Genomic DNA, 10,873 nt, shown 5'->3' with positions numbered 1-10,873 from the left:
TCACAAACTCATCCTTTATAATCCTTTATATTGTTTTACATGAATTGGGCCCAGCCTGTAATGTTATCTGTTGCTATGCATGTGAATGATGAAGCACCATTGTTGACTCTGTGCTGACCTAGAATGGCACACACTGACTATTAGTGTGTGGTACACGTTCCCACATCACACCTCCTCCATTCCTCTCTTTTTACGCTGACACTGAATTTCCATATAGGTTATGTTATAAAGAACAAGCAGCTCTTCACATTCCATGGTACAAAACCATCGGTATCAGTGCCCATACACTGCTGTGAGACATCGCAGCAGTGTATGGGCACCTTAAGTGTCATTTTAAAGACTGTTTGAAAAATGACAGGTAGGAGCTGATTGGCTGGTTGTTTAATACTCTCCATTTTATCACTTTTTGCTGGTGGGTAAAGAAAGTAGAGGGGGAGCTGCATGCAGTGTAGTGGCTGGTGGGGATTAGAAGGTGAAGGGGGTGTGTGGCAGGCTGGTGGGGAGAGTGGGGAACGGAAGGCTGCAGACTGAGAAGCCGGCTGGTGGTAACAAAGAGGGAAGGGGGAGAGTGCGGAAGCTGCCTGCAATGCTGCTGTCAGATGAGGATGCGGGTGCCGCGGGCTGCATTTTCAGTCAAGTTAAAGTAAACCATAACATTTGTCTGTCAAACTTGTCTTACTACATTTTATAATATTTTTTACAGTATTTTAATTCACTCTTCACATGAAAAATACAGTACACATACTATTAAATGGAACCATTATGCTCAGACAACCTCAAATGTGCACACTAGATTGAATACGGTAAAACTTTTCATACATTTTGCTCAAATTTTAGTACTAGCTCTGGGAACTACTTTGAGCATCCCTGCTCACTTACAAGTGAAAGACCTACTGTAGCTGTTGTGGATGGCTTCACTGCTTTCATCTAACAAATGTTGGGTTGTTTCTCTTGTGTATAATATAGTGTTTCATTTTATAGTAGTGTATTATTATTACTATTATTATTATTATCATCATATCATATTTATATGGCGCCCCAAGGATTCCGCAGCGCCTATTAATACATAAATGAGAAAAAAACAATTACAATGTATAACTTCCCAGGGCAACATTTAGATTCCCTTACCAGAATTGTACTGTCGCTGGCCGTGGCACTTACCGGTCCGGACTGTTCGGTGTGGTCTCCAGTCCTTCCTCCCGGCAGTCAGAGGTCAAGCGACTGACTGGCGGCGGTGCTCCCTTTTCCGGCGATGGCTCAGGCGCTTCAGAGCACAGCAGGACAGTCTGCGCTCTGGGTGCCATTTTGGTGAAGCCTGCCAATCACTGCTTGCGCCCCCAGCCAATCAGGGCAGCCCAATAAATACAAATCCGGCCAGAGGAAGAGAACTAACACCAGAACAACGCTATTACTCCTTTAGTGAGGCTAAGCGTCCTGTGCTCCCTGTTGTCTTCGGATTAACCCTTGCTATTAGCAGTTATCCTCCAGTGTCCCGTCAGGTCCGGTCCATACTTCTGGTTATTACTCCGGTCCTCGTTCCACAGTATCCGCCAGTCTGGTCCAGTCTCTTGGTTACTCCGCCGGTTCCATCCCCCAGTGTCCCGTCAGGTCCGGTCCATACTTCTGGTTATTACTCCGGTCCTCGTTCCACAGTCTCCGCCAGTCCAGTCCAGTCTCCTGGTTACTCTGCTGGATCTATCCTCCAGTGTCCCATTAGGTCCGGTCCATACTCCTGGTTATTACTCCGGTCCTTGTTCCACAGTCTCCGCCAGTCCGGTCCAGTCTCCTGGTTACTCCGCCAGTTCCATGCTACACCGTCTCCATCAGTTCCAGTCCATTTGTTGGGGTATTATCCAACCTACAAGTGATGGATATTCTTCTGCTCCACTTCATACCCTGGTACAGCTCCAGCTTGCTGACGGATTCCTCTTTGGCCTCATGGGTTGTCCCTCCAACCTCATTTCTGGACTCTAAAGGGTCGCCGGTCCACTGACTTCAAGTTCTCCTCGGCTAGGCTGTATGACCCAAAGGTACACCCGACCTGCAATATTTAGACCCCCTTCTGCTGATCACGCATTAAATCCAACCTCAGTGCCGGATTCACAAAAATCACCATCGGTGACATGTACAATGCTTCCAAAATTCCAGATCAAATAAGATGTATGTATATCTGTCTATGCTATAAACAGTGGCATCATGAGTGATGGGGGTGCAGGCTGCATCCAGGTGTGCCATCCTTGGAGAGGGTAAAGTAAGTAATTCAGAGCTAATTAGGGCCTTTTGCCCTTCCTGAGGCCGCCATGAGAGCGGTAACTAATAGTTCTCTTACCCTGAAACTGTGAGTTAAGGGGCCCATACATCAGCAATCACAATTAATGGATTTCCAGATCCAGGGATTTTTTGCCCAGATAAATGGATTCTACAATCTATTTGACTTGCCCACACATTACTGATTTATTTCAGTGATCGGCAGATTTTTCCATCTAAAGATTGCATCTTCATATCTGGAAATTGCCCAATCGATTGTCATTTCAGCTGTTCATAATGTAAATAGATGAAGAAGACGAATTGGGAATGCCCACACATATAAAAAAGAACCACAGATAATACCAGATTATTAAGCATGTTTAAAAATCTGATTAAGCAATCGATTGGCGATCCCTATTAATTTTTGATTGGGATTGCCAAAAGGGGGAGTCCACACATCTAAAATTAATTTTGGCAATCATCTCCAGATCTCAGGATTGTCACAATTAATTGCTGATGTATGGGGCCCATTAGTGTGTGAGATCCATGGGCATACTTAATTTTTTCTCTACTTTCCGAGAGAAGCCCAGAGAGGAGACCAGATACTGTTACCAGGAGGGACGGGACTTGGCTGAGGTCAGCAAACCCCGCCCCCATACCACTTAAATATGGCAGTTTGCTGGTCCGTGGATTGGGGGAGGGGCTCAAATTATGTGTCATTTTAGCCCTGCACCTTTGTCGTGGACCCGCAAAATCCCGGACTTTGTGCCAAGGGTAAGGGGGGTGCGGGGGCAGAAAGCGGGAGATTTGCCTACCTTCCTGGGGGGCCGGGAGGGGGACCTGATTTTCGTGAGCCTCTGGCGATTCCGGGAGGGTAGGCAAGAATGCCAATGGGTGAGTTTATAGTTGAATAGTTTAAGAGATAAATCTTGAGGTTATACTCCCAAAGCGACTAATTGAATATACCCCTATGTATCAGAATATCCACATCTATTTCATGTTGTCAACGAGCTTCTATTTCATTCAGCAGTAACAATAAAGTATTTGGCAAAGGCAAACAGATGGTGTGTTCAGCTTCTTTCATTTTTCTTTTTGACATCGTAGTAAGATAATATGTGAGTTCCCTACAAAAGCCTGTGGGCAGAATCATACTAGTTCCACAAAGTAACATAGTAATAAATGCAATAATTCATTCACATGAGCTATAAACATTATGCTGAATCATGTCACATTAATCTTCAGTAAAGTTTAATATCATCATCTGTAAAATACATTATTAACAAACAAAACTGATTAGTCTTCCAAGAACTATTTATTTTTCAGGGATTTCTAACATATACCCTTTCACACCAAGGCAAGAACCCAGGAAAAATCTGGATTGTGTATCGGTGTTAATGGGTCCGTTATGCAATTTGGGTCTGCAACCAATGGTGGGATTCAGCCGGTTCTCACCAGTTCTGCAGAACCAATACCTAATATACAATCGTTTCTGCAGAACCGTTTGCTAAGGACTGCCGTGGACGCTCGCAAGGTACTTTAAACAGCTATGACAGCTGGGCAGAGAGCTGCGTGCTGCACGGCTGTTTACAAAAAGCAGGTCCGTGGCTATTTTTGAATGCTACTGCTGGACTGCAAGTCAATAGAAGCTTGCGGTCCGGCAGCCAATAAGGAGCGGCAGTGGTGGCTCATTATTGGCTGCCGGGCCGCGTGCTCCTATTGGCTCGCGGCCCAGCGGGAGAATTCAAAATAGCCACAGACTTGCTTTCAGTATACAGCCGGGCAGCACGCAGCTCTCTGCCCAGCTGGCACAGCACCTTGTGAGTGTCCGCGGCAGTAAGATGGGGCGGCATTTAACTCCCCCTTGACAATGAGCAATTTACTCCCCCTTGGCAACCAGCATGTATTCCCCCTTGACAACAAGCTATTTACTCCCCCTTGGCAACCAGCATGTATTCCCCCTTGACAATGAGCAATTTACTCCCCCTTGGCAACCAGCATGTATTCCCCCTTGACAACGAGCAATTTACTCCCCCTAGACAACCAGCATGTATTTTCCCTTGGCAACGAGCATGAAGCCCCCTTGGCATCCAGCATGAAGCCCCCTTGGCATCCAGCATGAAGCCCCTGGCATCAAGCAAACCCCCCCCCCCCCCCCTAGCAATGAGCCTGTAGGTAAGTGGCACTGATGTTTCAAATATGTAATGGGCATCATGGTGTGCGGCATAATGTGTAACTGGCATCACGGTGTGTAGCACGATGTGTAATGGGTATACAGTGTGTGGCCTTATGGGTAATTGGCATTACGGCGTGCGGCTTTATGCGCAATGGGCATTAGGACATAGAACCTGTTGTTAATTTATTTAAATCCCACCGCTGTCTGCAACCCTGGTGATGACTGAGGTTTTTCCCAGGTCTGAGTTAGCTACTGTACTCTTGTTGGCTTACCAATCTTCTTTTCCATTACCCAGGATCACCCTGCAGCATATCTGTCTCAGAGCTGGGAAAAACTCTGGTCTGGATCAGACCTGGGATTTGTGTCTGAAAGGGGCATAGCATTGCACTTAGGTAAAATATATGCACTAAATTACCATAGCTAGCAATTGTTAATTCTATTGCAAGCTAAACATTGAAAGCAAAGGCTTGTTATCAAATCCTGATGCTCAGAATGCCAATGGATCCCAGTTAAGCCTACTCCTAACCAACAGCTTAACCCTAGCCCCTAGCGCCTAACCCTAACCATAAAACTAACTATAATACTCACCTGAGACAACTGTTGGAATTACAGTATGGGGATCCTGACCGCCCATCCCAAAAGCAAGAGGCTGACTGGTTGCTACAGTATATCTTAGTGCAATGCTAGCAAACACTCATTTTATGTATTATGTTATGAAGGCATGCTGATTTTTTTTTTAATTGATGATCACTGGTTCCACAATCTAATATGTATATAATATTTTACTTATACAGAGATTTTTGTGCAATTTCGTTTTATCACACTGATTACATTAAGTTAAGAAAGACTTTGTTGAGCACACTGTAAATATTCTATCAACATCACATAAAGATGCATCATAGAGAAATATTCATTTTCATCTACAGTTCTAATAGTAAAAGCAAAACATGATGTCTAATTAACTGTTACACAATGCAGGGGAAATTCCATAGAATACAGACAGCATAGTAATAACTGCTTTATAGTACAGAGTGCATATTAATGACCACCATGCAATATAGAAAAAAATTGTCAGAAAAATTGTCAGAAAAACAGAAAGCATCCCAGTGGCAACCATATAATACAGAGAGCTTTCCAGTGACACCCATACAATGAAGGGAGCACTCTACTATGGACTAGGCCCTAGGGATCTAAGATGGTATAGGATTGTAGAGGGAAAACAGAGCAGCCCCACTGTGTCTCTGTACTGCCCACACTGTGCTGTTAGTATGTGCCAAGTATTTAGATAATGAGATCTATTGTTGCCTAGAAATGACAGATCGGTCGGATACATCGGATTTATTGTACCTGTAGACACTGGTAAAAAAGAAAAAGTCTTAGCTGGAAAGTGTCACACACCGCTCTGCATCTGCAGTAACAGGCATGGGGCTATGTACAGAAAGAAGACAGAAAAAGGATTGTCTTTTTGGCTGGCGCACTGAAAGGAAGGATGAATTACGTTTAAAATTTAACTTTTAATACTGTCAAATAAAAGAAAGGCCATTTATAGTGAAATATAGGTTACATACATAACTGACAAAACATTGAACAATTATTAAAAATGCACGTGCTGTGTGTGTGTCCTGTGTTTGTAGGTCGTGGCGTGAGATTCCTATTCTGTATTGTCACTGCAACACTTTTTAGATTGTGTCGACTCTTTTGCGATAAGTGTCGCAATAGGGTATTCAGATGAGAAAAATTGGATGGGTAATCTGACCATATATGTGCAATCAGATGCCTCTATTGGGTTCCAATTCTAAATTAGCGTTGCCATTGGTATAATCATAGGGAAGTTTTTTTATATTTTGTATATAATTGGGTGGGTGGTCTGAACGTATGTATAGGGTCAGGTACCTCTATTGTATTCCAATAAACCCTAGATTGTAAGTCCTCAAGATGTGTCACTATTACGTGCCCTTATTGGAAAAGTGGGTAGGCATGCGTGCCGTGTTCTCTAATATAGTAAGCAGCCGTGATTAGTATAGTATGCACAGGTAGAATTATGTGCTGTATAGATGTTGCTTATGGGGAGGATTGCCTGGGTGATCCAACAATATTGGTGGCTGGATCCCTCTATTCGATTTCCAACCCACGGGTATCAGGGTACATATTGGTTGAGACAAATCTGGTACTAATGTACGTTTCCTGCCCGTTAAGTGCAGAAAAGGGCATGTGACGATTATTGGTAATGTTTATAATTTCACATTAATTAATGAGGAGTTTCTAGGAAAAAATTGCATGGGTAATCTGGTGATGTGTACAGCCAGATCCCTCTATTTCGTTGCAATTTTGTCCCTTCAAAATAGTAGGTATTTCAATGGACAACTATTGTATTTATACCGGGTAGGCTCATATAAGTTTCAGATGCACAATTGACACAATCAAGTATAAAATAGTTGCAGTTTGTTAGGATATCACGCTCTTGTTGAAGGTCTGTACCTGCGAGCATTGCTTTATTAGATTTGTTGTATTTCACATTATAATCCCTCGCTTTATCTAGGGTACATATAGAAGGGTCTCAGGAGTAGTTAGTTTAATTAAATTGCAGGAGCAGGGTTTTTAATTACACATCCAATGATGGTTGTATAGTGTCAAAAACATCCGTTGCTCTGTCTGTCAATGCGCAAGTCTCATTAGATCGGACACAAACAGAGAGATTATGTGTTGACTCTGTTGTGTCGATTCGTGGTATAGTGTGTGCTTATATTAGAACATGCACTATATTAACGCTGTGCGGTGTAGCCTTCCTGATTGATATCTAGGCTACAGCGTTGCTAGAGACACTTGCTAAGTATGCATGCGGTCTGTACGCTATTAAATTCTGCTGACCAGCATGCACAGTATATGGCAGACGCGCATTCTCTTAGTTTAATTCAATTGCGGGAGCAGGGTTTTTAATTACACATTCAATGATGGTTTTATAATGTCAAAAAACGTCCGTTGCTCTTTCTGTCAGTGCGCAAATCTCATTAGATCGGACACAGATAGAGAAATTGTGTGTTGACTCTGCTGTGTCGATTCATGGTATAGTGTGCGTTTATATTAGAACATGCACTATATTTGCGCTATGCAATGTAGCCTTACTGATAGATATGTAGGCTACCTGTCTGTCAATGCGCAAGTCTCATTAGATCGGACACAAACAGAGAGATTATGTGTTGACTCTGTTGTGTCGATTCGTGGTATAGTGTGTGCTTATATTAGAACATGCACTATATTAACGCTGTGCGGTGTAGCCTTCCTGATTGATATCTAGGCTACAGCGTTGCTAGAGACACTTGCTAAGTATGCATGCGGTCTGTACGCTATTAAATTCTGCTGACCAGCATGCACAGTATATGGCAGACGCGCATTCTCTTAGTTTAATTCAATTGCGGGAGCAGGGTTTTTAATTATACATTCAATGATGGTTTTATAATGTCAAAAAACGTCCGTTGCTCTTTCTGTCAGTGCGCAAATCTCATTAGATCGGACACAGATAGAGAAATTGTGTGTTGACTCTGCTGTGTCGATTCATGGTATAGTGTGCGTTTATATTAGAACATGCACTATATTTGCGCTATGCAATGTAGCCTTACTGATAGATATGTAGGCTACAGCGTTGCTAGGGACACTCACTGTGTATGTATACGGTCTGTATGCTATTGGATTCTGCTGACCGGCATACACAGTATATGACAGACGGACAGTGTTTTTGAACTGTATGGTGCTTGTACTACCTGTCGTTTTTTTATTTATTATATATTACATGCAGCGGGGTAGGTGACTGTTAAGTCCTACTGAGCGGTATGTTGTTCAACCCCGCTGGGAGGTATTTATCACACTATGTATAGTAGTTACACGGTGTCAGAAACGTTCAAGTTTCTTGCGGTTGGATACAGACAGGGAGATTATCTGTTATCACTGCCGTATTGGTAGGTCTGTTGGATTTTAGGCAATATGTGACGAACAGATAGTATTTAGCACTGTGTGTAATACACATCCAAGTTATGCAGTCAATTAAACCCTGCACCGCTAGTTACAAATATACATCAAGTTAAGTAGCCGTTAGGGCTCCGCTGAGCGGTATATGGCTGTGCATGACAATTATGCTAGTTCCAGCTTTCCCCCGTCAGACTACACGGACCTCCGCTGAGCGGTATATTGGTACTATGCGGTCATTTTCGTTAGTTATTGATTGCTGCTCCAAGAGACTATACAATTCATAGATTAATACACAGTATTTTCACACATTTATAAAAGCACGTGCATATTGCCAACGCGCGTTTCACATATGGCTTTTTCAAGGCTGGACCCGAATAACATCATTGGTGGGTATAAATCGGGTGTGTTGGCCAATCAGGTACTTCGTTGTGGTCACCTGGTGTACTGACGTCATTCAGTGTTGGTTTCACTGATATTCTTCATATCGTATTGGGGTTGATAGCATCTTATGTTAATATGTTATGTTAGTTTGTGCGGTAATGATTTGGTGTCATATGTTCGATAAGATGTGATATTCTTTGATCTGCCTGTATTAATAGATACGCAAATGACTCAAGATAATTATGGGATAGCAGGGTTCAGACAAGTTGACATAAATTCTATTTGTGTCGACACTCCATACATATTAAATTAAATAATATATCTGATTGTTATTTTTGTGATTTAGTTGTTCTTATAGGTTAATTATTGATATTGTGTTTTCTTTTTAGGACAGGATCGTGAGACAACGGGGGTGAGAACATCACTGCAAACCAACAGGTGAGTTGTTTTTTAAAAAACGTGATAAGAAGAGGAAATATTTCTCCAATATGTGTGATGGAGAGAAAGTGTATTTGATGGGTGTGGGTACCCAGATAATGATTGGGTGTGAATAAGAGGATTTTCGTTTGTGAAATTGGGTCAAGTTGATAAGTGACGTATAGGTGGAAGAGTGATTGTAAGCTTGATAAGCTATAGTGCTTTTAGAGGTGATTAAATGAAGAACATTTTTGGGGAGTGCTAGGAACATGTTGTGCTGGGTCAGTGAGAATAATTGAATATAGGGTGTTAGGAAATAATTTTTAGAAGAGCGTAATGAATTTCAAAACAAAATAAATATACAGCGGTATCCTATGGAGTGGATACAAATTATTGGAATCCCTGAGATCTCACAGATAAGGTGAGAAACTATTGGTTTCATTGAGTCCTGTTGGCTGCAGGCTATTCATTAAGAATATCATCTTGGTTTCCTGCTGGAGAAGGATTTTATCAATATCACCCCCTCGTGTGTTCATTTGGATATGTTTCATACCAAATGCTCTTAAAAGTTTGGGGTCACTGTTGTGAGCTAGTAGGAAGTGGCTAGCTATTGGGGTAAGTGTTTTAAATTTGAGTCTATCCTGTTTGGCATTACGAATACTGCCAACATGTTCTAGGATTCTCACTTTAAGTTGTCTTTTCGTCTTGCCTATGTATATTTTATTACATGGGCAGATTAGTTGATAGACCACTCCCACTGTGGTACAGTCTATGTAGCTGTCAATGGTCCATTTTTTATTGTATTTGTCTGTAAAGGTTGTCATGGGTACCATATATTGACAGGCCTTGCATAGTCTGCATTTGTACGAACCTTTTTTGGCGTATAATGCTTTTTTGGGGGATGCTAGGTGGCTCTGTACCATTCTGTCCTTCAAGTTCGGACAGCGTCTCCAGCTTGTTTCAACCTTAGCCGGTAGTAGTTCTTTCAAATCTGGGTCTGTTTGTAAGACCCTCCAATGCTTTTGGAGAGTTGAGGTGACCTCACGCCATTTGCTATTGAAAGTGCCGATGTACCTGATTGGTTCTTCACGTATTTCCTTAGTTTTTGGGACCAAGAGGGAGTCTCTTGAATATTTCTTGGTTTCATTTTTGGCTTTTTTGATTATTTGGTTACTATACCCCCTTTGTTTTAGTCTGTTGCATAACTGTGCTTCTCTTGTTTGGAAGTCTGAGGGTTGTGAGCAATTACGCTTAGTTCTCAAAAGTTCCCCTTTGGGGATGCCCTTTATGGTAGCAGGTAAGTGTGAGCTTGATGCATGTAGAATGTTATTGGTGGCGGTCTTCTTACGGAACATATCAGTTGTAATTTGTCCATCAGCTTCAATCCTAATCGTTAGGTCCAGGAAATTTACTTCTGTCTGGCTCTCTTCTCCAGTAAGTTTTAAATTCAGGTTGTTTTGGTTCAGAATAGAAATGAATTTCCTGAGATCTTCTTGTTGGCCGTCCCATAGGATCAGTACGTCGTCTATATATCTTAAATATAAGAGCATGTGTTTGGTGTATATTTCATATTGCTCTGAGAAGACCACCTCCTTCTCCCACCATCCCAGGTAGAGGCCCGCGTAGGTAGGCGCACAAGCTGTGCCCATCGCGGTGCCCCTAACCTGGAGGTAATACCTGTCATTGCATAGG

Source organism: Crinia signifera, chromosome 8, assembly GCF_055691185.1.
Source record: "Crinia signifera chromosome 8, ASM5569118v1, whole genome shotgun sequence".
NCBI classification, from domain to species: Eukaryota; Metazoa; Chordata; class Amphibia; order Anura; family Myobatrachidae; genus Crinia; species Crinia signifera.
The sequence above is the reverse complement of the archived record's forward strand: the minus strand, read 5'-3'. Positions refer to the sequence as shown.